Raw genomic sequence first — 27,275 nt, forward strand, 5'->3', positions numbered from 1 at the left:
TTCAACAGACACGACAACTTTTAATTTTTTCTACAAAACAATTTAATCATTCAAAATATCTCTTAGGCAACTATAAATTTGTAAAAATATAAAACGTTTTTTTATTAATCATGCTGTTATCTTTTCCGAAATATTTGGAAATATTTTCTCAATTTTCACCGTTATGAAATTCGTGTCCGGTTCTTTTTAAGAATAATCATTTAAGAATTTCGCTTTCAGTTTGATACAAACGTGAGTACAATAAAGATCTCCGTTGTTTTCGTCAAAATTGGAAATATTTTCAAATTTTCACCAGCTATGGGCAAATAATTCCACTACTTTGAGGATTCCTTGGGAAAGGCAAAGGTCAAGAGAATAAACTCTGGCAAAAAATTCGGTTTGGATGGATGATGAAGCACTGCAACATCTTTCCGGCAACTCCTGCAGTTACACTGGCTCCGTATTGGATTGGATGACCGTATTGGATTGCCTATCCATCGAACTTTGTCTGCAGTGCCGAAAGAGAGATCCTTATAACTGGGTAAACCTAGGCCTCCTTCCTTCCCCTCTGCACATGGAGAACTAATTTCAGCTTTAAGCTGTATAGCCACATCAGATGCTGCAGTGCACCAGACTAGATGCAGAATGTCATTGTTCTATGAGACAATATCTTTTCCGTTTACAACATCTATTTGGTGAATCAAACAATTACTATATGGCGAACTGTTTATTCATTGCATTCTTTTTTCACATGGAGGTCACCACTTATCAAGGCCCGGAGGCCACTTGGGGATAAGGGTTATTGCGTGTACAGTAATCAATGGGATAATATCGTAGTAATCGTTAGTAATGGAGATTTGATAAAGTATCTTACTTAAGGGGGAGAAACAGGCAAACGGAAGAGAGTTCCACAGGCGTGCAGTTCTAAGAAAGAAGCTTTGTTCATGGAATCTATGTTTTGATTTAGGCACAGATAAAGAGTGCAAAAAATTATTGACAGTGATTTCAGCTAGATGGGTGTTTATCGTGAAAAATTGGCGAGGGGGGACCAGAGATTGGAGCTCAGACGAGCACTTGCCATGGAAATAACGATAAAACAAAGACAGGCTCGCAACGTCTCTTCTGTGGTAGAGAGGTTGCAGAGAAGAGAAAAGATTCTAAATTGCTAGTGTAGATGTTGGCGCATTCCCAAAGATGTGACAGTCGTTTGTATCAAGTTAGGACCAACGCTACATGTTCTTTCTTTTCTTTAAGTTAAAATCAAGTAAATTATTTAGATGGACATTGGCAATAGTGTTTTTTTGTATCATAGTCATTACACACGGTTTAACATGTAGATACTATCCAAAGGAAACAAAGACAAGGAAAGAATTCGATATTTATAAGTGTGATTTTTGTCGGCTTGCCTAGTACCCCTTTCTGCACTATTGGTCTTTTTTTATTTTTTTTTATTTTCCAGGTATTTTCAGGATGTTATATAATCGCATGGAAAAAAAAAACAGACTTTTATTTCGTACTAGCAGGCCGCCTGGCATTGCCCGATCGTAAAATATGCTTAAATATGATAATTTTTATTAATGCAGATTTCGTATTTATTATTATATTATACTAGCATTTCAGCCCGGCGTTTTTTTTATTTTTACCCCTATTATAACCCCTTAATATTTGTTTTAGGCTCAAATCAAGTTATTAAGTTAGATCCATGTCCAAGGAACTTACATCTAAAATTTCAAGTGTTTAGACCCAAAATTGTCGGAGGAGATTGGTAGAGTTCTCAAAGGTCAAATCGTTGAACTGTGACTTCTTAACAGCCAAATTTCTGGCCGAAAACCAATCCCAAAGATTTTCCCAAATCTCAGTACGGTGTATATCAAATTTCGAGTCTGTGGACTTAAATTGACAGATTTATCGCGTAGGGAAATGTACACAGACACACAGACACGTTCACTTTTATAGATGTACTAGCATTTCAGCCCGGCGTTGCCCAAGTGTTAGGAAGTGTATGCTGAGCAAAAAAAAAAAAAAAAAAAAGTCAATTTTTTTAACTTTGACCCCTATTATGACCCCTTAACATTTATTGTTTTGGGCTCAAATCAATTTATTAAGTTAGATCCATGTCCAAGGAACCCGTATCTAAAATTTCAAGTGTGTAGACCAAAATTGTCGGAGGAGTTTGGTAGAGTTCTCAAAGGTCAAATTGTTGAACTGTGACTCCTTAATCGCCAAATTTCTGGCCGAAAACCAGTCACATAGATTTTCTCAAATCTCAGTACCCTGTATATCAAATTTCGAGTCTGTAGACTAAAAATTGACAGAGTTATTGCGTAGGGAAATGCACACACACACACACACACACACACACACACACACACACACACACACACACACGCACACACAGACTCATTTACTTTTATAGATATACTTGCATTTCAGCCCGGCGTTGCCCGGGTGTTTGGATGTGTATGTTGAGCAAAAAAAAAAAAGAAGAAAGTGGTAGTAGGAAGGCAGGCTCGAACCCGTACTGCAAAAGAGGAAAAGAACGGGGTAAAACTTAACGTTTATGCTGTTACGACCACCGCCAAACCGGAAGCGACATTTTTTAAAATTAAGGCTAGACAATCTAAAGGAGAGGATAACTTTCAAAAATATCGGTGAAAAAAGTGACCCCATCCCCTGTAGAAAAGTGCCTAGTTGAAGGAGAAGATATTAATGGTTTTAGCCAAGTTTTTGATATTTGTCGTATGAAAGGTAGAACTTTAAAACGATACTGATCTTGGTAAAATCCGTCGCCTCTATTGAAAGTTTAAGGCAGACATGCAAACAGACATACATAAATACATTTATATATTGGTAACTAAAAATTTTCGACCCAAACTGATGAAAAAGCTTGCCCTATGTCTGAATACTCTATGTAAAATTTCAAATATTTAGACCAGAAATTGTCTGAGTAATTTGGAAGAGACCGCAGAGGTCAATTTTTAAAAACTTTGACCTCTATTATGACCCCTTAAAATTTATTGTTTTGGGCTCAAATCAATTTATTAAGTCAGATCCATGTCCAAGGAACCCGTATCTAAAATTTCAAGTGTGTAGACCAAAATTGTTGGAGGAGTTAGGTAGAGTTCTCAAAGGTCAAATCGTTGAACATTGACCCCTTAATCGCCAAATTTCTGGCCAAAAACCGATCACATCGATTTTCCCAAATCTCAGTACCCTGTATATCAAATTTCGAGTCTGTAGACTAAAAATTGAAATTAAAAAAAAAATTGAAGTTAAAAAAGAGTTATTGCGTAGGGAAATGTACACACACACACACACACACACACACACACACACACACACACACACACACACACACACACATACGTTCACTTCTATATATATATATATATAGACTAGCATGGTTGCCCGGCAGAGTTATTGCGTAGGGAAATGTACACACACACAGACAGACACACAGACATGTTCACTTTTATAGATATATAGATAGATAGATAGATAGAACCCAATGTATAGTAATAATTTAAAAAGTTAAAAAAAAGACTCGTGCGCCACCACCGAGAATTGAAACCAAAACGTTCAGCTTACCATTTACTTTTTCCTTTGACGTTAGTGTCTGAGCTATGAAGACATGTTTGCTGCAAGGCTAAAAATTAAAACATGAATCAATAGCTATTACGTTACGCATGCATATTCGTAATGCTGTCTTTCGACCTTCACCTGGCAAATTCCATTTCTATTTTTTTCACACTTTTGCACTGATTTTCCCCGACTAAAACCCAAATATAAATCTTCGAATGGGTTCAAATCCCTGCATATCAAGTTTCATGTCTATGGAAAAAAAAAACTGACGGAGGAGTTTAGTAGGCAAAATATTTTTAAACAAAAATATATACGCATACATAAATATATATATAGAAAGAGGTTTGTGTTTACTATAAATTTTTTACGCAAGTATAAATGATGTAGAATATCTGCATGAATATAATTACATATAATAGTAATCTAAAGATAAGCATCTCATAAGAAAACCGAAAAAAATAATAAGGAATTAATTAAAATGAATGTTTAAAAGAATATGCCAAATTTGCTAGATCTTTTGCAGATGAGTGCAATTCCACGAGCCATGTATAACAAAGTTGTATTTTCTTTTTAAATAAATAGAAAAAAAAGGCTTGCCTTTTTTTTCTATTGTTCTTGGCCTTCGGGCTGAGCCAAAGTGTAGTATCTGTTCCGGCAGATACTGCAAGCAAAGACCATATGTGGGGGCGACCTCACATATAAAACCTTGGTCAATGTAGGGGCAACCCTTCATACCAATTGTCACTATCCAGCTCCCCTACTCCCCGGGGAGTTGGTCTCCATTTCCCCTTCACTCCTCACATTAAAAATTGGCCTTGTGCCTAATTTGCTCGGTGGGGGAGCAAATAAATACCAACCCCACATATAAGACCTTGGTCAATGTAGGGGAAACCCTTCATACCAATTGTCACTATCCAGCTCCCCTACTCCCCGGGGAGTTGGTCCCCATCCCCCCTTCACTCCTCACATTAAAAATCGGCCTTGTGCCTAATTTGCTCGGTGGGGGAGCAAATAAATACCTTGCCTTTTGTTTTATTGTTCTTGGCCGACTGAGACAATTATTATTTTTGGTCTCTACCAGAGTGCCCTTTTGCCTTCTTTTTGGGGAGCTGGTTTAACCCCACATTAAAAACTACCTTGTGTCACATTTTGCTTTCGTGGGGAAGCAAATAAATACTAAATAAAAGCTTTTTTAATATGAATATCAATACCCCCCCCAGTTTATCCCTGAGTGGCTTCCGGGCCTTGATAAGTGGCGACCACTGTGTAAAAAAAAAAAAAAAAAAAGTTTATAGGCTTATAGACTATTTTGATTATTCGGACTATTGTTTTCAGCACGAGGACATTGTACAAATAACCCTCAGGATGAGAACAGTAGTCCGAATAATCAAATAATACAAATCATTAATCCTTATCTCAAAAATTCTTAACCAAAGCACCTTATTTGTATTTTTCCTTTGAGATCCTTGGGGCGAAGGATCAAGTTTTTGTCACTTCTTTTGAACTGTTAACAGCTTTTTTAAAATCATGTAGTTCTGAAATGTGTAGACTTAATTGAGTCTCCATTAGAATAAAGATGTTAAACGACATAGCTGATGTATGGAGGCCGCCATGACAACGCGTCCCCATTATTATCTGTTCACTTATTTCATCTTGTAAAGCGGAAACAAAATCTTCAGGTAGAGACATGAAATTCAAGCAAACATTAGGTAAAAATAATGGCATTTTGGTGTCCCATACTTTTAAAGTCGCCAATTGATTATTGGAGGATAAAGATCATGTTTCTTTTGCACAGAGGATGTCGAAGAAATTCGCGGTCACGTCTTATATCTAAAAAAGTCTTACGACACTTGGGAATTAAGAACGGAATGTCTGTCTGAAGAATGTATGGTGTTATAATTTAGTTAGAAATTAAGACAAAGTAATTTCAAGAGTCGTTTATTTCTTTAGCATTGGGTGTTTTTTGTTGTTTTCTTTTACGGCATATCAACCTTTTTATGAAAGTTTAACAATTGGCCTTCGGGTCAAGATAAAAGTGTAGCATCTGTTCTTCAGATGCTACACTTCAATTTCTTGTTCTCTGTCAGTGGAGGAGAAATCCTTCACGACTGAGACAATTTTTATTTTTGTTCCTTTTCTCCAGATTAAAAAACGACCCTGGTGTCTAACTCTATCCCGTGGGGAGGCAATGTAAATAGGAACCTTTTTCGATTTTTTTTAAAAATCCGGTCATTTTGGTAAATGTTTTATGCTCTCAGTTTATATATCTTCTAATATTTATTCATTGTGTTTGGTTTGGTTGTTTTGTTTTATGGCATATCAACTCTTTCAGTTGATTTAATGCCGGATGCGGTCATCTTGGTAAATGTTTTATGCTTCAAGTCCTTTATGTTTTTAAATATTTATCCATGGTGTTTGGTTTGGTTTGGTTTGGTTGTTTTATAGAGAAACATTGTTTTTTTTTATTTTTTTTGGTTTTGACTTTGTGGAACATGATTGAGTTTTGTAAAGAAAAAGACTGCCTAATCCGGTAGCACAAGTTTTAGGCTTAAGAATTTATGTTAGATTTGGGGTTTTAGCAATGAAGTTTCATCAGTTGAAATGTTATTTTTTTTTTCAAACGAAAATAATTTGTATTATTTAGATTATTCGGACTACTGTCATCATCATGAACAGTTTACAAACAACGTTTTGACCGATGTAAGTTCCGACCTTCTTCATGTACATCTTTTCGAACTTTGGAATCGTTATGTCGAACTCGGGAATCCCGATAGAATTTTTTTTGTTTTTTTTACAAAAGGAGTCACCACTTATCAAGCCCAGTGGCCACTCGAGGATAAGGGTTAATAAGCATACAGCAGTCAATGGGACAACATGATAGTAATTGTTCATCCAGGACTTGTTTATGTTGGACATGAAAACGACCATATTATAGTCAGCTGGAAAGCAGGCAAATGGAAGAGAGTTCAACAGGTGTGCATCTCTAAGAAAGAAACTTTGTTCATGAAATCTACGTTTAGGTTTAGGCACAGATAAAGAGTGGGGAAAATTATTGACAGTGTTTTCAGCTAGACGAGTGTTTCTCGTGAAAGTTTGGCGATGGGGACCATAGATTAGAGCTCAGACGAGCACTTGCCATGAAAATAGCGATAAAGCAGACACAGGCTTGCAGCGGCTCTTCTGTGAGAAAGAGGTTGCAGGGAAGAGAAAAGGGCATCCCCCACTAGGCTATGAAGTATATTTTGAACTTTGTCAAGGTAAGATAAGTCCTTTCTAGCAGTTTCTCTCCAGATGGTGCAACAGCACTCCATCCTTGGACGTATTTGGCTCTTATATAGGTAGAGAATTGCATCAGCAGGAAGATATCTATTGGATCGATAGAAGGATCCCACCATGTTCCCAGCTACTTTGGTAACAGATTTGATGTACGTGTTCCATCTCAGATCAGGAGTAATGGTCAATCCCATGAGCTTGTCAAAACATAGAGCCTCCCCAAGATGAGAGCCATTCATTTTAATTGATGTCAAATGAGGATCAGAGCGTTGATGATGTAAAGACAGAAGCTTGGTTTTAGATCCATTAAAAGTAACCAGCCACTCCTTTCCCCATTGTACCACGTGCTCAAGAGCAGAGGAGAGAGAATCAGAGAGAACTTGGTCATTTACGGTCTTTGATGTACTGCCATAGATGGTAGTGTCGTCAGCATAAATGTCTACCAATGATCTAAGGATGTGATTTGGAAGATCATTGATGGAGATTAGGAAAAAAGTTGGGCCCAGGATGGACCTCTGCGGGACTCCAGTATTAATACTATGACCATCTGATTTCTGCCCATCAATCACTACTCTTATGAACCTATCAGAGAGAAATGATTTTATAACTGAGAAGACATTTCCAGCTATACTATAACTGGACGTTTTGTGAAGTAGACCTTTAGGCCATACTCTATCAAAGACCTTTGATATGTCAAGAGCAACTGCCCTAGAAAGGAAGTCTCTGTCGAGAGATTCACTAATCTTATGAGCTATAACCGTAAGCACATCTGCTGTAGATCTAGCAGAACGGAAACCATATTGTATGTCACTAAGAAGTTTATTTTTGTTGAGGTGGTTGATTACTTCAAACTCTTTAAAAACTAATTTATTTGCTCCAAATAAGACATATTTTCGCTGACGACTTAGGGGCTACTGTGATAGGAATCAGATTTATAGGGGCGAAAACTAGGTGAGAGGTCGCTCAACAAGGTGTTTATTCACATTACATGTAGATTTCTACATTTTGCTAGTCAGGGAGAAGAAAGAATTTCAAAGACAAGCGGTCCGATGGAAAGAAGTTTATCAGAGTACCAAATCTCCCGACATCTGAGGACTTGTACAGTGAAGAGGCGTGATTTTGCTGCTATTAAGATGGTTCGGAGGTATTTTCTTTGAGGGAATACGTTCACTTAGTTTATCAGGGCACATTCTATGGAAGTAGTTGTAAAAATGAGCACATGGCTGCAAAACTGTAGCGATGCGACAGGGGTTGGAGTTTGTCAAACAGTGTAGGATCTATCAGGTTAGAAATTATTTTTTGCACTTTTTCTAATAGGGATGGGGGTAGTGATTGGTGCATCACCCAAGATGTGGCAACAATATTTCGTCCATGGGCGAATTGTCTCTTTACAGAGATAGAGGATAATGGCAGATGTGAGTCCTTTAATTAATTGGAGTTCGCCGCACAGATGCCTAAGTTCAACGAAAAGGTTACAATTTTAGAAAAAAAAAAAAAAAAAAAAAGAATGCGCCTGAAGAAATTCGCAGCATCCATAAGGTAAAAATGATGCGAATATAACCAAGATGTAGCCTCCGACCTTATTCACGTGCGTATTTTCCGACGTGACAAATTTCTTGTTGAACTTAGAAATCTTTATTTCGATCTTTAATTAAATTAAGGGTCCAGTTCCAAACTCCTTACTGGTTCCCGAGTTTGAGGTACAGATTCCCCAAGTTCAATAAGATACACCTAAAAAAATGTCTGGACTTACATCGGTGGATTGTTTTCATTCCGTTATCCACGATCGGATAGAAATGTTAATTCATCTCTATCTCTACTGTGTCAAGATGTCCACGTATGCTTTTAGAATTTTAATTTCAAAACTATGAGTTTCTTTTGGAGCATGAAAACGATGTTGTTTTTGCTTTATATTTAATATTTTATGTTTTTTTTTATATATTTCAAGCGGCCCTCCGCTCTTGATCACAAAAAATAGCGAAATAAAAATGAAACACGTTCAAAGTAAATTGAAGCCAAGAAAAATATAATTTCACGAATTAATTAAAATGGCTGACTTGTAAATTTATAAATAAACCATTTGTTAGAAATCATATTTTTATTTCAAGGAGTAATTCATTAAAATGGCTGACTTGTTTTGTAAGAAATGGAAGTGCATGAAAGTATAGTTATTGGATCAGAAACCTTATTTTGCTAAAGATTTATTTTTGTAATTCAGAAATTGAAATTTGATTGAAATAAATAGAATAACTAAAGAAATTGCTGTAGATATAAATTGCATCCTCCTCTGCACGAGGATAGAAAGGATACTACACATTGATCTTTGCCCAAAAGCAAAGAACGTGTATTTTAATTCGTGTTTCACACCAAACGTCAATAGAAAAAAAAATGTTTCTGGCTGTGACCCCAAATGAAAGAATATATGAATGTGGCCATGTTATTTCTGAGGCAATGCCGTTGATGTGTCTTGCGTAGTTTTTGACTTTTAGCTGGACACACGGACACAGACTAACAACTGCTTTTATTATATAATAGACTTACCCCTCCGTTTGCGAATATGGTAGAATGAAAGACTAAAGACATCAAGGTTTCAGTTTCGAATCCCAGTCACAGCATCCACTTTATTTGTTAAGAATGTAGTTAACTTACTATTTTGTATCTAATATTAATGCAATGCTTTTCATTTGTAAATATATATACGGCATAATCGCGTTGACACACCGGTTCTCGTCAGATCACCGAAGTTAAGCAACGTTGAGAGCCTGGTTAGTACCAGATGGGTGACCGTTTAGAAATTCTAGGCGCTGTATGTGCTCTCTGCTTATCACAGCATTTGTTTCCAGTCGTCTTGTACATACACTTCACTTGCCACTGGTATTTAACAATGTCGACTCAGGAGATGTGTGGTTGGAGATTGCGCACCTCCTGCCACAAAAATTTCACGCACAGACACCCCTTTGTGGTGGGTACTCATAGTCGGTGAAAGACTGAAGGAGCCCTCCTCATTGGTAAATGATTTTGAGATATTTTTCTGATAAACCTCTAAACACGAACAAACATAAACAAACAAACAATTATACATCGATTGTCATTATTGTTAGTTCTTTTTTTTTTTTTGGCTATAAATTTAAGAAATCATTAATTTCGTTTCTTAAAATTACTTGGGAATCTTTCTATCGAATTCGGAAATTGCACTGAATTTCGAATGAAACACTTTATTTAATCCACAGGAGTGATGGTGGTGGCACTATCTCGTTCCGTTAGTTATGGCTGTAATGGATAAAGTGCTTGGTAAAAATTCAGTTGTAAGAAAAATATTTTCTGTCAGTTGAAGGTTCAATTTTCAATGCGGGCGATAATCAGAATGCAATTCTAAATTACATAGGATTTTCCCCCGGTATTTATAGATTAAATTTCCGTGCTGATTCCCGAAATCAACAGAAAGATCCTCGAGTTTGATAGAAAGATCCTCGAGTTTGATAGAAAGATCCTCGAGTTAGACAAGATATACCTGAAAAAGATAGATTACATCGGCTGAAACGTTGTGAAAATAACGCTCAAGATAAGAACAGTAATCTGAATAATCCAAATAATGCGTAAAAACCAGTTAAAATGCATATAAAAAAATGAAACTACTCAGTTGATTTCTATTAAAGAAAATAATAAATGCAAAATGAAAATAATACAACTTACGTTTATATGTCGATAGGAAACTTCAATTTCAAGTCATTATTTTGTCTTTTAGCAAAACTATGTCAAAAATTCTTAACGTTTGGTAAAGTACCAGAAGACTAGTTGTCCGGTCGAAAAATACGCTTAAATATATTTTAATTCATGCAAATTTCGTATTTAACATAGAGGCAATATTTCGTTGATTATTATGTTCTACTCAGTGTATAGAATTAAATATATTTTAATTCATGCAAATTTCGTATTTAACATAGAGCCAATGCTTTGTTGATTATTATGTTCTTCTCAGTGTATAGAATTGATTTCAAAAGTTACAAAACATGACTCGAGTGCCATAAGCTAGAATCGAAACCAAAGCTAATAGCGTTCCAGCTTTAGTCGTTAAGTCTGAAAAGTTTGCTAGAAATGACGTCATGACGTTGTCAGACAATGGCAGAATCGTTAGAAAATGACCATCAGACCGTAGTGTAATGGGGCTACAAATGGATGGTAACTTTTAGTGCTAGTAAGACTAAGCTGCTCTACTTTAACAATTGCAAGAAGCCTCCCCAACCACCTATATCCATGACAAATACCTGAAAATCCCTCTTTCAATCTCCTCGGCCTAACATTTGCAAACAATATGAGCTCGAACAAATATATTGAGGACAAGGCTGCTGCAAAGAAGGTGGATTCCCTCTATCGAGCTAGAAGATTAATCACTCATGAGTGTATCCTGTACCTCTACGAGGCCATCATTCACCCATGCCTAGAGTAATGTTGCCACACCTGGGCTGGTGAATCTACCACTTGTTTCTCCCTCTTGGATAGGGTCCAAAAATGAGTTTTCAATTTAACAGGTCCCACTTTGTCAACTAAGCTCCAGCCCCTGTCACATCACCGCAGTGTTGCATATCTGTACCTATTTTATAGATATTTTAGCGAAATGTGCTCTGATGAACTCATTGCATTGGTATCCCCTTGAGGTACATAGCTCCGACAAACCCGTTTAGCAACTAAATCTCACCCCTTCACTGTTGAGGTCCCTAAATGCCAGAAAGCTTTCTACTCTAATAGTTTCTTCCCTCGAACAGCTACGTTTTGGAATTACCTTCCTGCTACCTGTTTCATCGACTGTAATGATATGCAGAATTTTAAATGTAACATAAACCAATATCATGTTAAGATTTCCTAGGCATGGCCCTAAATAGTAGCCCTTTACGTCTAAGTGGCGATATGCATTGCTAGGAGTGAACGCGAGTTAAAGAAAATTTGGGACAGTGGCAAACAAATTCAGAATTTTAGTATAACAATAAATTATTTGGACTACTGTTCCCATCTTGAGGGTTATTCTCACACCGATAATCAATATGGGAATAGTAGTTGAAACAATACAAATGATACGAATTATTAAATCCTTATCTAAAAAATTCAGAGACATAAACTTTGGGAAAGTTTTATTGTTGTGTCGTGGAACAACAGTGAAAATAAGAACAATCAAGTCGAGGTTCCGTTAAGGAACAAGTGTATTAACAATAATGTACAAAGATAGGAAAGCGTGTATATCTGCTGAGCACTCGGCTAGCAGTTGAAGTGCAGTCGCATCTCTCTCACCGGTGTTGGAGTTACTAACACTATTTTTAGTGCTAATCGGTGTAAATTCCTCTGTTCAAGGAAGGCCGGTATAACAGTTATAGAAACTGAAAGTTGTGCATTTTCTTGCACAAACTTTTAACCAATGAAAATCCATCTTGGACTTGATTTTTTATTACGCCGTCGATATCTCGAATTATCTTTCTTTGCAAAGTTAGCAATGTTAGTGAGCTCAACCAATAAACATTAAGAATGTCTATAGGCAATATCAAGGGAGATAAATCTGTATTCATCATGGAAGTGAACTAACTTTGATTTTCAATGACTATTATTTTCAGGCGCATACATTTATTTATCGTAGAATTTAAGACAAAATATGAATAATATATTGATTCTTTTCTTTCTACATTCGCAACGATCAACATTTCATCGCTGATGAACATTATTATCGGTGATAAAATGATGAGCATATGTCAACCTGTGTTGTGTGTATATATATCTCTCGTGTGAGCGTGTGCGCATATCTCTACATCCTCATATGTATATATCTTCACACCGCCATATGTATGGCATATATTTGCAACGATATGTACGCGTGGCATATTAATTATTAATATTTTAGCGTACTCGTGATGTAAAAGTTTCAGATATTTAGTGACCGAATTTATTGGATACTGTGCATATAATATAGATTTATTAATCTATATTATAGATCTCTCAGACTGTTTGTCTGTCTGTTCCCGTTTTTCTCACAAACTACTGTGCTCATTTGGCTGAAATTTTGCATGGATAAGGTGCAGCGAAGTAAGTATTATGATATCCATTCGATGCAAAATTAGGAATTAATAGAGATTAATAAGGATTATTATTCAAGTTCCAATCTTTCTCGAAAACTACAGAGCCGATCTGGATGAAATTTTGTATGGAACTTTGCTATGATAAGAGAAAGCGAACGAAGTATTAAGGTGTCAGTTCGATGTCCAATTAGGAATTAATAGAGATTAATAAGGATTAATATTCAAGTTCCACTTTTTCTTAGAAACTACAGCGCCGATCGGAGTGAAATTTTGTATGGACCTTTGCTATGATAAGGTGCAGCGAAATAAGTATTAAGGTATCCGTTCGATGCACAATTAGGAATTAATAGAGATTAATAAGGATTAATATTCAATTTCCACTTTTTCTCAGAAACTACTGGGCGGATTTGTCTGAAATTTCCTGTGGAACTTTGTTGTTATAAGATGCAGCGAACTAAATATTATGGTATCCAGAGTTAGAGATGAATAGAGATTAATAGAGATTACTATTTATTGAAAAAATAAGAACAATTTGAACATATTCCAACCATCAATTTGGTATAAAGCCTTCATTCTAAGTCAACGGGATATAACTTTTGCTCTTTTTTTAATGGGCTAAAAAAATCAGTAATACCATATTCATTAACCCTTTAGAAAGAAGCAAAGTGTAGTATCTGTTCTGATGTTAAACTTCATATCTTCTGTTCTCGATTAATGACGCTGGAATCTGAGTCTAAGGCAATTTTTATTATTTTTTCCCCAATCTGTTGAATTTCCTACCTCACATTAAAAACTGACTTTGAGTTTAATTCTACCCTCGGGGAGGGAGTGGGTAAATAAATAAGGAACATTTATATCGATGAGTATGAACGTAAAGTTATGGAAAATTTGTTTATGGAATAGTGGGTAAGCAAACAACATATTAAAAATAAGGACACAAACTATGAAAAAGAAAATAAGGACACAAACTATAAAAAAAATAAGGACACAAACTATAAAAAAGAAAATAAGGACACAAACTATAAACAAAAAATAAGGACACAAACTATAAAAAAAAGGACACGAACTATAAAAAAGAAAATAAGGACACAAACTATAAAAAAGAAAATAAGGACACAAACTATAAAAAAGAAAATAAGGACACAAACTATAAAAAAGAAAATAAGGACACAAACTATAAAAAAAAAATAAGGACACAAACTATAAAAAAAAATAAGGACACAAACTATAAAAAAAAAAGGACACAAACTATAAAAAAAAATAAGGACACAAACTATAAAAAAGACAATAAGGACACAAACTATAAAAAAAATAAGGACACAAACTATAAAAAAGAAAATAAGGATAAGGACACAAACTATAAAAAAAATAAGGACACAAACTATAAAAAAGAAAATAAGGACACAAACTATAAAAAAGAAAATAAGGACACAAACTATAAAAAAGAAAATAAGGACACAAACTATGAAAAAGAAAATAAGGACACAAACTATAAAAAAAAATAAGGACACAAACTATAAAAAAGAAAATAAGGATACAAACTATAAAAAAAATAAGGACACAAACTATAAAAAAAAGGACACAAACTATAAAAAAGAAAATAAGGACACAAACTATAAAAAAAATAAGGACACAAACTATGAAAAAGAAAATAAGGACACAAACTATAAAAAAAAATAAGGACACAAACTATAAAAAAAAGAAAATAAGGATACAAACTATAAAAAAAATAAGGACACAAACTATAAAAAAAAGGACACAAACTATAAAAAAGAAAATAAGGACACAAACTATAAAAAAGAAAATAAGGACACAAACTATAAAAAAATAAGGACACAAACTATAAAAAAAAAAATAAGGACACAAACTATAAAAAAATAAGGACACAAACTATAAAAAAAATAAGGACACAAACTATAAAAAAAATAAGGACACAAACTATAAAAAAAATAAGGACACAAACTATAAAAAAAATAAGGACACAAACTATAAAAAAGAAAATAAGGACACAAACTATAAAAAAAATAAGGACACAAACTATAAAAAAAATAAGGGCACAAACTATAAAAAAAATAAGGACACAAACTATAAAAAAAATAAGGACACAAACTATAAAAAGAAATAAGGACACAAACTATAAAAAAATAAGGACACAAACTATAAAAAAAGATAAGGACACAAACTATAAAAAAAAAAATAAGGACACAAACTATAAAAAAAAATAAGGACACAAACTATAAAAAAAAATAAGGACACAAACTATAAAAAAGAAAATAAGGACACAAACTATAAAAAAAAATAAGGACACAAACTATAAAAAAAAATCAGGACACAAACTATAAAAAAGAATCTTTAAAGCTGGTCGAAGATATTTCGATCGATTCATTCAACCACGTTCATTTGTTAAAATAAGCTTTATTGCAGAGAATTTAACATTTATATAGTGAAGTGCAAGAGAAAATAATTTAATATAAAATTATTTGTATGCATTTTTAGGACGAGGGATTATTATTTTTTTCTTTTTCGGACCTGCTTGCTGGCATCAGAATAATTTGGCCGTTTTGCTCTTCGGTCTTTTTCAGTTACACCATATTGAATTAAGTGCCATCATGGAATTTTAAACGAAACTATTTATTAGACTCCTGGGAGAACAAAGTTCATTCCATTTTTAAGAACTTTTGATATTTTGTGATTTAATTTGTAAAATCGCATTGCTGCCTTCACCTAGGATTGAGCTCAGAATATTACATGCACACTTGAAACAATCGCCTAGTCGCGTTTTGCTACGAGTCTTTGAAAAATTATTCTAAAACAGGGGCGCCCATTATGTCAACTGGTCGATTGCAGAGATATTGTGAGTAGATCGCATGGTATTGAAGAAGAAGAAAACAAAAACAAAACAAAAACAAAAAAAAAACAACAACGTTGGTGCTAATAAGCTTCCAGAATCTCGCGGCAGAGCTAGAGACACAAGAGCAGTTATGTGTGCAGTTTGACAGTGCACGCTACATAAAGAAAGTTGGCAATGGTTTGTTAGAGTTCGACGCTTTCAAGACCTTGCGTTACTCGAGCCAATCGCTATCTTTATGTGCCACCCTTTCCAGGAAGATGCTGAGGTTTTTTTCACTTACATCGAAAATTGCAACAGTGTTCCACCTGAACTCTTCTAGAGTGGAGGATGAGTTTTAACACGATAAGGCGACATTCAGCTGATACAGAACTCATGGACACTCCTGGAAGACACACACAAAGGAGGAGTACCCCAGCATCAGGAAATGTGGTATCCTCTTGACTGAATCATTTATTCGAGTCAGCATTTTCCCACATGAAGATCATTGAGTCCAAATACAGCTCCACCATGACTGATGAGCATGTAGACGTCAGTTTGAAGCTGGTTATTAGCAGATACTCTCCGCACTATGCATCCCTGATTGATTCCATCTAATGCAAATCATCAGTGTAAGGTAATGATAAAAATGTACAGCGTTGCACTGTGCAATATGGATGGATGCAATAATGCAAGGTACACCTGCATATACTGTCATATAAAAATAATTTACAATATATTTATAAATAATGTGTATTGCATTTTTAATAGGTGGTAGACCATTTATTAGATTTAGTCATGTCATGAGTAGCTCTCATGCTGAAAATGTGTATACACCATTGTGTTAAAACAACAAACACATAGAAAATGATAAAAATACTAAACGACTCATCGTCTTGTCTTGTCTCTACTTTCTTATATATCTTTATTCCTTTCTCTCTCGTTGGATCTAGACCCTTGTCTGTGTTGTAATTTATGACGTAATACTTCGTAGCCTAGTGGGGGGATGCCCTTTTCTCTTCCCTGCAACCTCTTTCTCACAGAAGAGACGTTGCAAGCCTGTCTCTGCTTTATCATTATTTTCATGGCAAGTGCTCGTCGTAGCTCCAATCTGTGCCCCCCCCCCTCGCCCAAACATTCACGAGAAACACTCGTCTAGCTGAAAACACTATCAATAATTTCCCCCACTCTTTATCTGTGTCTAAATCTAAACGTAGATTCCATTAACAAATCTCCTTTCTAAGAACTACACACCCGTGGAACTCTTTTCCGTTTATCTGCTTTCCAGCTGACTACAATATGGCCGTCTTCAAGTCCACTGTAAACAAGTTCTTAATGAGCCGTTCCCCTTAATTTACTAAATTTACACTTCTAATGATTACTATGATATTGTCCTTTTGACCATTGTACACGCTTTAACCTTTATCCTCGCGTGGCCTCTAGGCTTTGATAATTAGTGATTCCTTTGTAAAAAAAAAATCCTTTTGTGATGAAATAAAGGATCTTTCACATTTTCCCTGATTTTTCTTTGCGTCATTCTTTTCTGTCACCCGCTGTGCACGTGGATAAAAGTCAAGAATCTATGACACCCTCTCTTTTCGTTTAAACAAATGACGCCATCCACTGTGCTCGATTCACAGTTTTAAAAATGTACCAGCTATACATACATTCTCTTACTCTGAACGCATTAATATAATTTTAGTCTTCTACTAGAAGGTGTGAGAGAGGGGCTCCCGGCTTTGCCCGATCTTAAAATACGCTTAAATATCATATTTTAATTTGTTCAGACTTCGTATATATTATTATAGAGTCGTGATTTCAAAAGTAAAAAAAAAAGTATTTGGGTGCGATCAACTAGAATCGAAACCGAAAGCAAAACTGTAGCATTCAAAGCTGGTCATGTTACCACTGTACGAACATGACACGCATATGAACTGATTAAAAATAAACTAAGATGAATGTACAAAATGTAAACTGATTTTTCATTTTTGACCCCTTAAACATTATTTTAACTGGCTAAAGACCAATAAAAGAACGATTCGTAAAAAATTCAATCATTTAAGGCCCTCTACGACTTTTACTTTCGGAAGAGATAGAGTTTGAAAATATGGAGACAGACAGACAGCCTTTTATATATTAGATTTGTACTTTTGTTTACGCATGTTTAAAGCTATACAGAAAAATATAGATAAGGAAGACGGGAAAAAGAGGATCGTTCTACTATAATCAAGAACGGATAATAATGTCTGCTCAAGATCAAGTCTTAATGGTAAATGCTTTTAATAAAATGAGTGGTCTCAGCAATGACACCATGTGCAGGTTCTGCCACACAGAAGTAGAGTGTGGGACACCAGTTATAAAGTTCTGTTCTATTATACAATGTGACACAATGAGGCATGTAAATAATACATTCGACCGGAGACTGAAGAAGTTATTGTTCGTTCATGTTATTTTCTAACTAGCCCCCCCCCCCCACTTTTCCCTTTTTCCTCCATGCAATCACGCACTTCTTTTTTCGAAACGCACTGTTTCCATTCATATCAAGTGTTCTTTCTTTTCATTCATCCCTTCCTACTTTAATGTACCCCCCACCAAAAACCAAAAACTAACAAGTGAAGCATGCATAGTCCCACGTGAGTGCACAGCGAACGAGGCATAAAAAATGACTAAGTTTAGCATTTGCCCCCCCCCATTTAGCCCCAAAAGTCCCCAGGGGACGTCAAATCTTGGTGAAAATAAATAAACAGTGCAGTTTTAGGCCTTAACACATGTAAATTTGAGTTCTGCGCCATGCAAAAAAAAAGAAAAAAAAAAGAAAAGAAATGACTAAGTCCATCATTTGCTCCCAGTCCCCAAGGCCTTGACATATTTAAATTTGAGTTCAACACCATGCAAAAACGCGAAATAGACATACACAGAAAATTTTGGACAAATATGATAAAATAGTCCCAAAAATACCCTGTTTTTATTAGCCCTAAAAGAGCCCGTGGGGCACACCCAAGTGTTATTGCGAAGTATAGACAAACAAAATTATATAGAAATCAGTTAGTTACAACTTTTCAGAAAGTTTTATAAAAATCCAAGTCACCAATTTTCTTTTTAATAAGCACAAATATGTCAATTTTAGCGATTCAAACCCGAAAGGCACCCCCAGGTGGTGGGCAACCGGAGTTTTCCCGGAAAATCCGCTGTGTTACCTTTTTTTACTCATATCATGTTTAATGTTTGTGCTAAAATTCCAAAAATTCCAAGGCATAGTTATTGTGGAAAATGCAGGCAGACGAACGGACAGATGGACAATGGTGAATTTACAGGTACACCCTCCTTTTGTCAGGGTGAGGGGGAGGGGAGAAAGAAAGAGTTACGGGTGTCAGGTCGATTGCTTGTTATAGGTGATTCTTTTCAAGGTAAACATTCTAAGCTGACATTTTATCGAGTCTCGAAATCCGATCTGACTTTTCATTAAATATCTCCAAAATAAACCCTTAAATTGATACCGGAAGAGATTTATGTGTTCACGATCAGGGATAACGATATTAAAAGCTAATAAAGTCTGTCTGTCACAGATAATGTTTCTTCAAACGCGTCTCCTTCCTACACAACCTGGTCAAACCCACGTTCTTCTTCGTTTTGGGTGTTTGGATGGAGCGAGATAATTGGCACTATCGACTCTGATATGCAAGAATTACATCTCATTGGACCAAAATATTGTTTAAGAGGTAAAATATTTTTTCTCCCGTGAATCATGACGTATCAAGGCCTGAAGGCCACTTGAGGATAAGTGTTAATAAGTGTACAGTGGTGACTGAGACAACAGCTTAGTGATCGTTTTTTGGGGAAAATTAGGTAGAATTTGATTATTTAAGGAGGCAAGAATAAATAACTTGTTTACATTGGACTTGAAGACATCGATGACATAGTCAGCTGGTGGGAAGCAGGCCAGAGGAACAGAGTTTTACAGACGATCAGTCCAAGGAAATAAGCATTGTTCATGGAATTTGCGTTTAGATTTAGGCAGAGATAGAGAGTAAAGGAAATTGTTGGTAGTGATTGTAGCTCGACTAGTGCTTTTTCTGAAAGTTTGTCGGGGTTACCATAGACTGAAGCTCAGACGATCACTTGCTATGAAAGTACCTATTTACAATGCCTCCCCACGGGACAGAGTTAGACACTAGGGTCGTTTTTTAACGTGGAGAAAAGGTACAAAAATAAAAAAATTGTCTCAGTCGTGAAGGATTTCTCCTCCACCGAAAGAGAACAAGAAATGAGAAGAGCGTCGCCTACTATATTTAATTTTGTTTTTGTTAACTATTTTTCTAACGTGTGACACTCCACTTTGCTTAACGTCTCCTAGATCTTGTCGAACTCAAAAAATAACCTAATAAAATATGATATATTAAAGCATTAAACCAGGTTCACTTGCTAGTTTATTAAGATTCCTCCTTCTGGTTTAAGCATTTTCTTTAATAGACGAAACTGTTGTTCCTGTTAGTGAACTAGAAAATAATTTTTGCCTCTACAAAATAACTTTTACCCCTAGAAAATAATTTTTGCCCCTAGAAAATAATTTTTAACCCTAAAAATATTTTTTGCCTCTAGAAAATAACTTTTACCCCTACAAAATAATTTTTGCCTCTAAAAAATAATTTTTACCCCTAGAAATAGCCGTTACCCCTAGAAAATAACTTTTACCCCTAGAAAATAACTTTTACCCCTAGAAATAGCCGTTACCCCTAGAAAATAACTTTTACCCCTAGAAAATAATTTTTGCCTCTAGAAAATAACCTTTACCCCTAAAAATAACCTTTACCCCTAGAAAATAATTTTTATCTCCTAGAAAATAACTTTTACCTCTAGAAAATAACTTTTCATTTCTTAGCGATGAGTGAGTGAGATTCTTCAAATGTATTTACGTGTTCCTGATTAATCAGTATACAAAAAAAAAAAAAAAAAAAAAAAATTTGACTGACCATTTTTTTTCGTAATCGAAGGGTTAAAGTTTTCAAATTGGAAAATGATTTATAATATATAATATATAATATATATATATATATATATATATATATATATATATATATATATATATATATATATATATATATATATAATATTTCTCCCCACACTCAAGAACGAAAACTTTTTTTTTTGCAATCTTATTTCCCAACGTTAGAGTGTTTTCATACTTTTGTGTCTGACTCTGGTTGTACCCTATCATAGCTAGAAACTCAATAGAACTCAGAGATAGAAAGGTTTACATCATTGTTTGTCTCTTCTCGTCTGGTCTATAAACAGATTGAGAAATCCTTTCCATCCTGGATAAAGGTTGTCAGTATTTACTTTGGTTTTTATCCATATTTCTATATCAATTCCTCATTGTCTACAGATCTTTATTATTTCTTTTATGTTCATTAACAAGATAGGGTACCACCACTCGCAATCCTGGGGCATAGTGGATGCCTTGAGGAGATGGTTTTAAGTATATGCGACAGGCTTTACGCCTAATAAGTAATGTTTACAATTCATATATATATATATATGTAATAGACAGGGTTTAAATGAGCAAAATCCCTGTAAAATATATTTAAAGGTGCTGTACTCGGAGTATTGCAGTTATGATAAAAACTCTATAGGCGTAATTACCTAGAGCTATATAAATAGAAACGGATGAGAGATTAATAATTGTGAAATTATCAATAAAGATTTCATAAGAGGAAACATAATATGATTTTGTTATGTTTTCTCCTATGAAAACTTCATTGATAATTTCACAGTTATTAATCTCTCACCCTTTATATATATATATATATATATATATATATATATATATATATATATATATATATATATATATTTCACAGTTATTAATCTCTCACCCTTTATATATATATATATATATGTATATATATATATATATATATATATAAAGGGTGAGAGATTAATAACTGTGATATATATATATATATATATATATATATAGGCATTTAAAATGTTTATCTAAAGTATATTCATAAAGCTCTGTAAATCACTTTTGAAAAATGTTGGTTTAAAAGTAATTTTATTAATATAGTTTAATTTGTTTAACACGCACATCGATATATATATATATATATATATATATATATATATATGTGTGTGTGTGTGTGTGTATATATGTGTTTATATATGCATAAATATGTGTATATATATGTGTGTATATATATGTGTGTGTGTGTATATATATGTGCTTTTATATGCGCATACATATATATTGATATGTATATATATATACATATATATATATATATATATATATATATATATATATATATATATATATATATATATTAGGGCGGATGAACCCTTTTTCGGGGTCAACAGCGACTAAACTGGTTCCCCCACTAGACTTGTTTGGTGAGTAGGGTGGCTAGTCTCCCTAAAGGATTAAAAACAAGACCTTCCAAATGGCGAATGAGCCCTTTTTCGGGGTCAACGGCCAACTAGCACCGTGTGTGTTTGTGTGTATGTATGTGTGTGTGTTAGGGTGGAGAGGGCTCCCGTAAGCCGTGGTGAAGGCAACTTTTCTAGGAGAAGCAAATCTCTGATTTAAAAAACCATAAAGCGGGAGACCAGTACCCGCATTAAGCTCGTCTGCAGTCTAACTTGTTGCTGGCTATCTTGCTCTTGCTTGTTGCTGGATCTCAACATTTTGAACCGAGAGAGAGAGACTTAGCTGTCGTACAACGCTAAGACTCTGTAACATCATCTGTGTATAGATACTCCCTCAGGGATTTGTCTATAAAAATGGTCATGTGGCGATGGAAGTCATTTTTGGGCTCATAGACTTTAAGTGTCCGAGGAAATGGCATTCGTCTGACAAGACCTTACAATCATCATTATATATATATATATATAGTGCAAGCGAGAGAGAGAGAGAGAGAGAGAGAGAGAGAGAGAGAGAGAGAGAGAGAGAGGGTAAGCCTACCAAAGTAAGATTTGAAAGTTCATAATAAAAGCGATGTGTCTGTTGATCCACCCAAGATGGAATTTTGTAAATCATACCGCCTGACTTGGCTTTTATCCGTCGTAGCCGCCTTTATAGTCTGAACACATAAAACTTTCAGACTCACAACGGGAATCAGATAACTGTTGTCCACGACCGTTGTATATCGGCATGCTAAGTAAAGGCTTTTAGCCAAAGCCACATAAGAATTATAATCCCCTTCTAACTTTGTACGAGACTGGAGTCGAATGCACACACACACACACACACACACACACACACACACACACACACACACACACACACACACGAATATATATATTCACATATTTATAAAAAGTATATATATATATATATATATATTTCATACGAAAGTGCATTTTTACTTAAGTGTGAGTTGGGGTTAATTTACCCTTTGACCAATTTGGTACCCCCTAAATGGGAAGCGGCATATATATTGTTTTTTTAAAATATAATTATCCACTGACACGTGTTTCGTGGTCTACGACTCATCAGAGTGGCTGAATCTAGCGATATATATATATATATATATATATATATAAAGCCTGAAGAGTCCTAGAGTGGATGAAACGCGGAATATTCAGTGTAGCTTAATCGCCATATATATTTTATAACTTATTTACTGATATATATATATATATATATATATATATATATATATATATATACTTTTTAACTAATCTAATAGCTACACAAAATCGCATGTTGTATTAGCAGGTCGGGCAAATATTGTTTTTTATTCTTAAACAAAATTCCACCCCTTCTCTAAATGTTAACATTATGTAGTAATTTACCATTATAGGACAAATTGCAATTTAACTTGAATGTTACCTTTTCGACAATACCAGCTTTTTAATATGTGCCTAAGTGGATCATGAGATAAAGGTAATGTCCGTAGCCGTATCGAACGTTAAACAAACTGGGTTTTTGTTCACGATAATCAATTTTGTATATCGCAGACAAAGTATTTTTTTTACAAGGAAATCACCACTTATCAAGGCCGGAGACCACTCGGGGATAAGGGTTAATAGATATAAGGTGATAGTGTAGTAATCATTAATAATTAATAGATTGAGTAGAATTTGGATTATTTAAGGGGACGGCTCAACAAGAACCTTTTACATTGGACTTTAAGACTACCATGTTGTAGTCGGACGGGAAGCAGGTCAGTAGAACAGTTTTACACAGGTGGGTAGGACTCGAAAAAAGCTTTGTTTATGGAAGATGCGTTTAGATTTAGGCACAGATAAAGAGTGGATGAAATTGTTGATAGTGGTTGTAGATAGTCAAGTGATTTTTGTGAAAGTTTGGCAAGAGAGGGACACAGCTTGGAGCTCAGATGAGCACTTGCCAAGAGAATAACGATAGAGCAGAGACAGGCTCACAACGTCTCTTCTGTTGGAAAGCGGATGCAGGGAAGAGAAAAGGGCATCACCTACTAGGTTTCGAAGCCGGTTTTGAGCTCTATCAAGGCTGGATAGGCTCCTGCCCATATATCGCAACAGTATTCCATTTTAGGAAGTACTTTGGCTCTTATACAGATAGAAAATCGGCAGGGAGATACCTACTGGAGGGGTAGATTGATTCAATCCAGGCCGTTTTTTTTTTCGGGATTCCTTGTGTGTCAAATTGAGTGACTTGTTTGTTTGTTAGACTCGTTACACTTCTCAAAGTTACAAAATCCTTTTTTATATTCTATAATTATGGCATTACTGATACCTATGTTTCATAAATGAACAAAAATTACGATGAATGAAAAATGCTCTTCGCTGCAATGCCAACAAGTACTCGAAGGAGTTTTCATTGTTGGAGGTTATATTAGCTTTTTTTTCTGCTTATTTTATATGAATACAAGACTGCTGTATTACACTAATGTCACGTTTAAGACTTAAATGTTGGAACTCTGCAGTGAGAGCGTTAGCTATGATGTTTTTATCTTGGTACAGCTTTCAAAGTAAACGTGCGTGATTTTTTTTTTATCCTGTGCAGGCTGTAGTCCTGTAGCAAAAAATAGTATACGTTTAAACTGATTCTTTCTAAAAGTTTGCAGTTAAATGTACTTTGTATTCGCTGTTTTTTTTTTACACGGTGGTCACGACTTATCAAGGCCCGGAAGCCACTCAGGGATAAGGGTTATTGCAAGTACAGTACGTTAGTGTGGAGATTTGATGAAGTGTTTACTTAAGGGGGCGGTTCATTAGGAATTTGTTAACGTTGGACTTGAAGACATCCAAGTTGTAGTCAGGTGGGGAGCAGGCAGACGGAACAGAGTTCCACAGGCGTGCAGTTCTAAGAAAGAAGCTTTGTTCATGGAATCCACATTTTGATTTAGGCACAGATAAAGAGTGGGGGAAATTTTTCACAGTGGATTCGTTTACAAGACCGTCAAACGTAGTATGGTCTCCTGAATTGTCCTTTCCTATTTTAAGCAGTTATAATGGACTTGGAAAACCGATTACAGAACACTAAAAATGTCTGTACGCTGTTTAAGCAAAATTTGCATGTTTTTCTTTCTTTTGGAGAATAAAATTTATGTAAAGGTTATGTTTGTATATACAACGTGGTTTCAATAACAGACGTATTCTCCAGGCATCGTTCTTATGTGAATAATCATGAATAAAAGTGTCTTTCCAACGGGCATACCATGATGTCAATATAATTCCCTGTGGTTCGTTATAGATGTATTCATTAATGTTTGCAGATGATATATCCACTGACCGTTAGTTTTTTTTTTTTTTTTCCTATTTGTTACTGAAAAAATCGTTGGTTTCAAGCAATCATCTTTAGTTCAGACTTTTCAAATAGTTCTTGTTGGTGTTTATTTCTAACAGGTATTGAAAAATCGACACCTTTTTATGAATAAATCTGTTTTTTTTTCTCGCTTTTAATCTTCGTCATTAATGTTGTGAAAGATTTTTTTTTATAGAGAAAATATAAATAAATAAAGGAAAACGATTCCACAATAACTCTTGCCAGAAGGAGTCGACATACTCTTACATACAGCGTCTGGAATTCCCAAGTTGGTTACTCATCTGGTACTCACCAGACCCAACGTTGCTTAACTTCGGTTATGTAACGAGACCCGGTATGTCAACGCGATTATGCCGTACCAAGTTAAAACTAAACTATCGTTTCCTGTTTATTCAACTAATCGTTTAATATACTAGTGTATTTACTCGCCCAACGTTCGACTATAATGGTAAATTACTACATACTAGCTCGCAATAAATAATTTATAAGTATTGTGATCTGTCCCCACCAGACACTAGCTGGCGATAACTAACTTATGAATATTGTGACCTGTTGCCACGATACACTGGCTCGTGGTAAATTACTTATTAATATTGTGATTGACAATATAAATGATTTATCTAAAACTTTCAACTAGGGGGAACTACTATAAGAATAAGGTCCATTAATTCGATGCCATTAAGCGACTCTATTTGAATTTCTTGTATTATGTCGTCTAATCAAATATAAGGGTAGATAACTCTGGTTTTCGAATGTTTCGGGCAAGATACAAAGTTATTTCCTTTAAATATAAAAAAAATATTCAAAAGTATTATTAAATAGCTTGTGTATCTACATGACAATACTCAAGTTGAGTCGGACAACGTTACTTTCCATAAAACTTTTTCTATACATATTATCACACAAAGTGCATGCGAGAATATTGCTAAGTTTTGGGCTTGAGTTATATGTGAAACATTTTAATTCGTCTAATTAACGACAATTTGCAATTAATTCAATACACTCCACACTTTTTTCCAAATTTCTGTCTAGCAGGACTATCTTTGTATGTTGGTTGAATCACATTATTAGTTGTTTAATGTTTCTGTTAACATTAATATGCCCGACCTGCCAATTCAACATCCGATTTTGTGTAGCTATTAGTTAAAAAGTATATATATATATATATATATATATATATATATATATATATATATATATATATATACACACACACACGAGGGGCGTGCAATAAGTAATGCCCCTGACCCACTTCTAGTTGTCTGATCTAGCTGAAATTTTTCATGTGCAATGATTTATATCACTACGGGGTATGTGGCAAATTACAGCTCTGAACTAATTGTGGTTTTTGTTTTACAGGTGTTTTAACTGAGTCAGGTGTGAAATGGAGCCTGTTGAATGTCGAGCAGTGATCCAGTTTTTGTATTTGAAAGGACGCACACCACAGGAGACTTTTGATGAAATGAATAAAACTTATGGTGATAATGCCCCATCATATGACCTTGTAAAACAGCTCCCAGACCTGGTTGCCCCTCTTGTGCCATTGATGAGGCATCTGTCCGTCAAGTTGAGGCTGTCATTTTGGAAGATCGGCGCATTAATATTCGCCAAATAGCCCAAGATGTCAAGATTAGTACAGGGTTTGTCTATCATTTATTACCATTTGCATATGCATAAGGTGTCTGCCAGATGAATTCCCAGGTTGTTCACACCAGCGAGAACGCGTCGAGTGCTCGAGGATGAATTTGGAGATGTGCCAAGAAGATGAGTCAAAGTTTTTCAAAATACTGATTACACAGGATGA

General features: G+C 35.0%; 1 protein-coding gene and 1 pseudogene across 2 annotated transcripts in view; both read left to right on the forward strand.

The window, feature by feature from the left end:
• The window catches only part of LOC145241368 (testis-expressed protein 47-like), a 381,126-nt gene that overhangs the window by 107,993 nt on the left and 245,858 nt on the right, over positions 1–27,275 (forward strand). The window lies entirely within an intron of this gene.
• LOC145241720 (5S ribosomal RNA) lies at positions 9,529–9,647 on the forward strand (annotated as a pseudogene).

This window comes from Euprymna scolopes, chromosome 20 (assembly GCF_053919585.1).
Source record: "Euprymna scolopes isolate OS-2025 chromosome 20, ASM5391958v1, whole genome shotgun sequence".
Lineage (NCBI taxonomy): Eukaryota > Metazoa > Mollusca > Cephalopoda > Sepiida > Sepiolidae > Euprymna > Euprymna scolopes.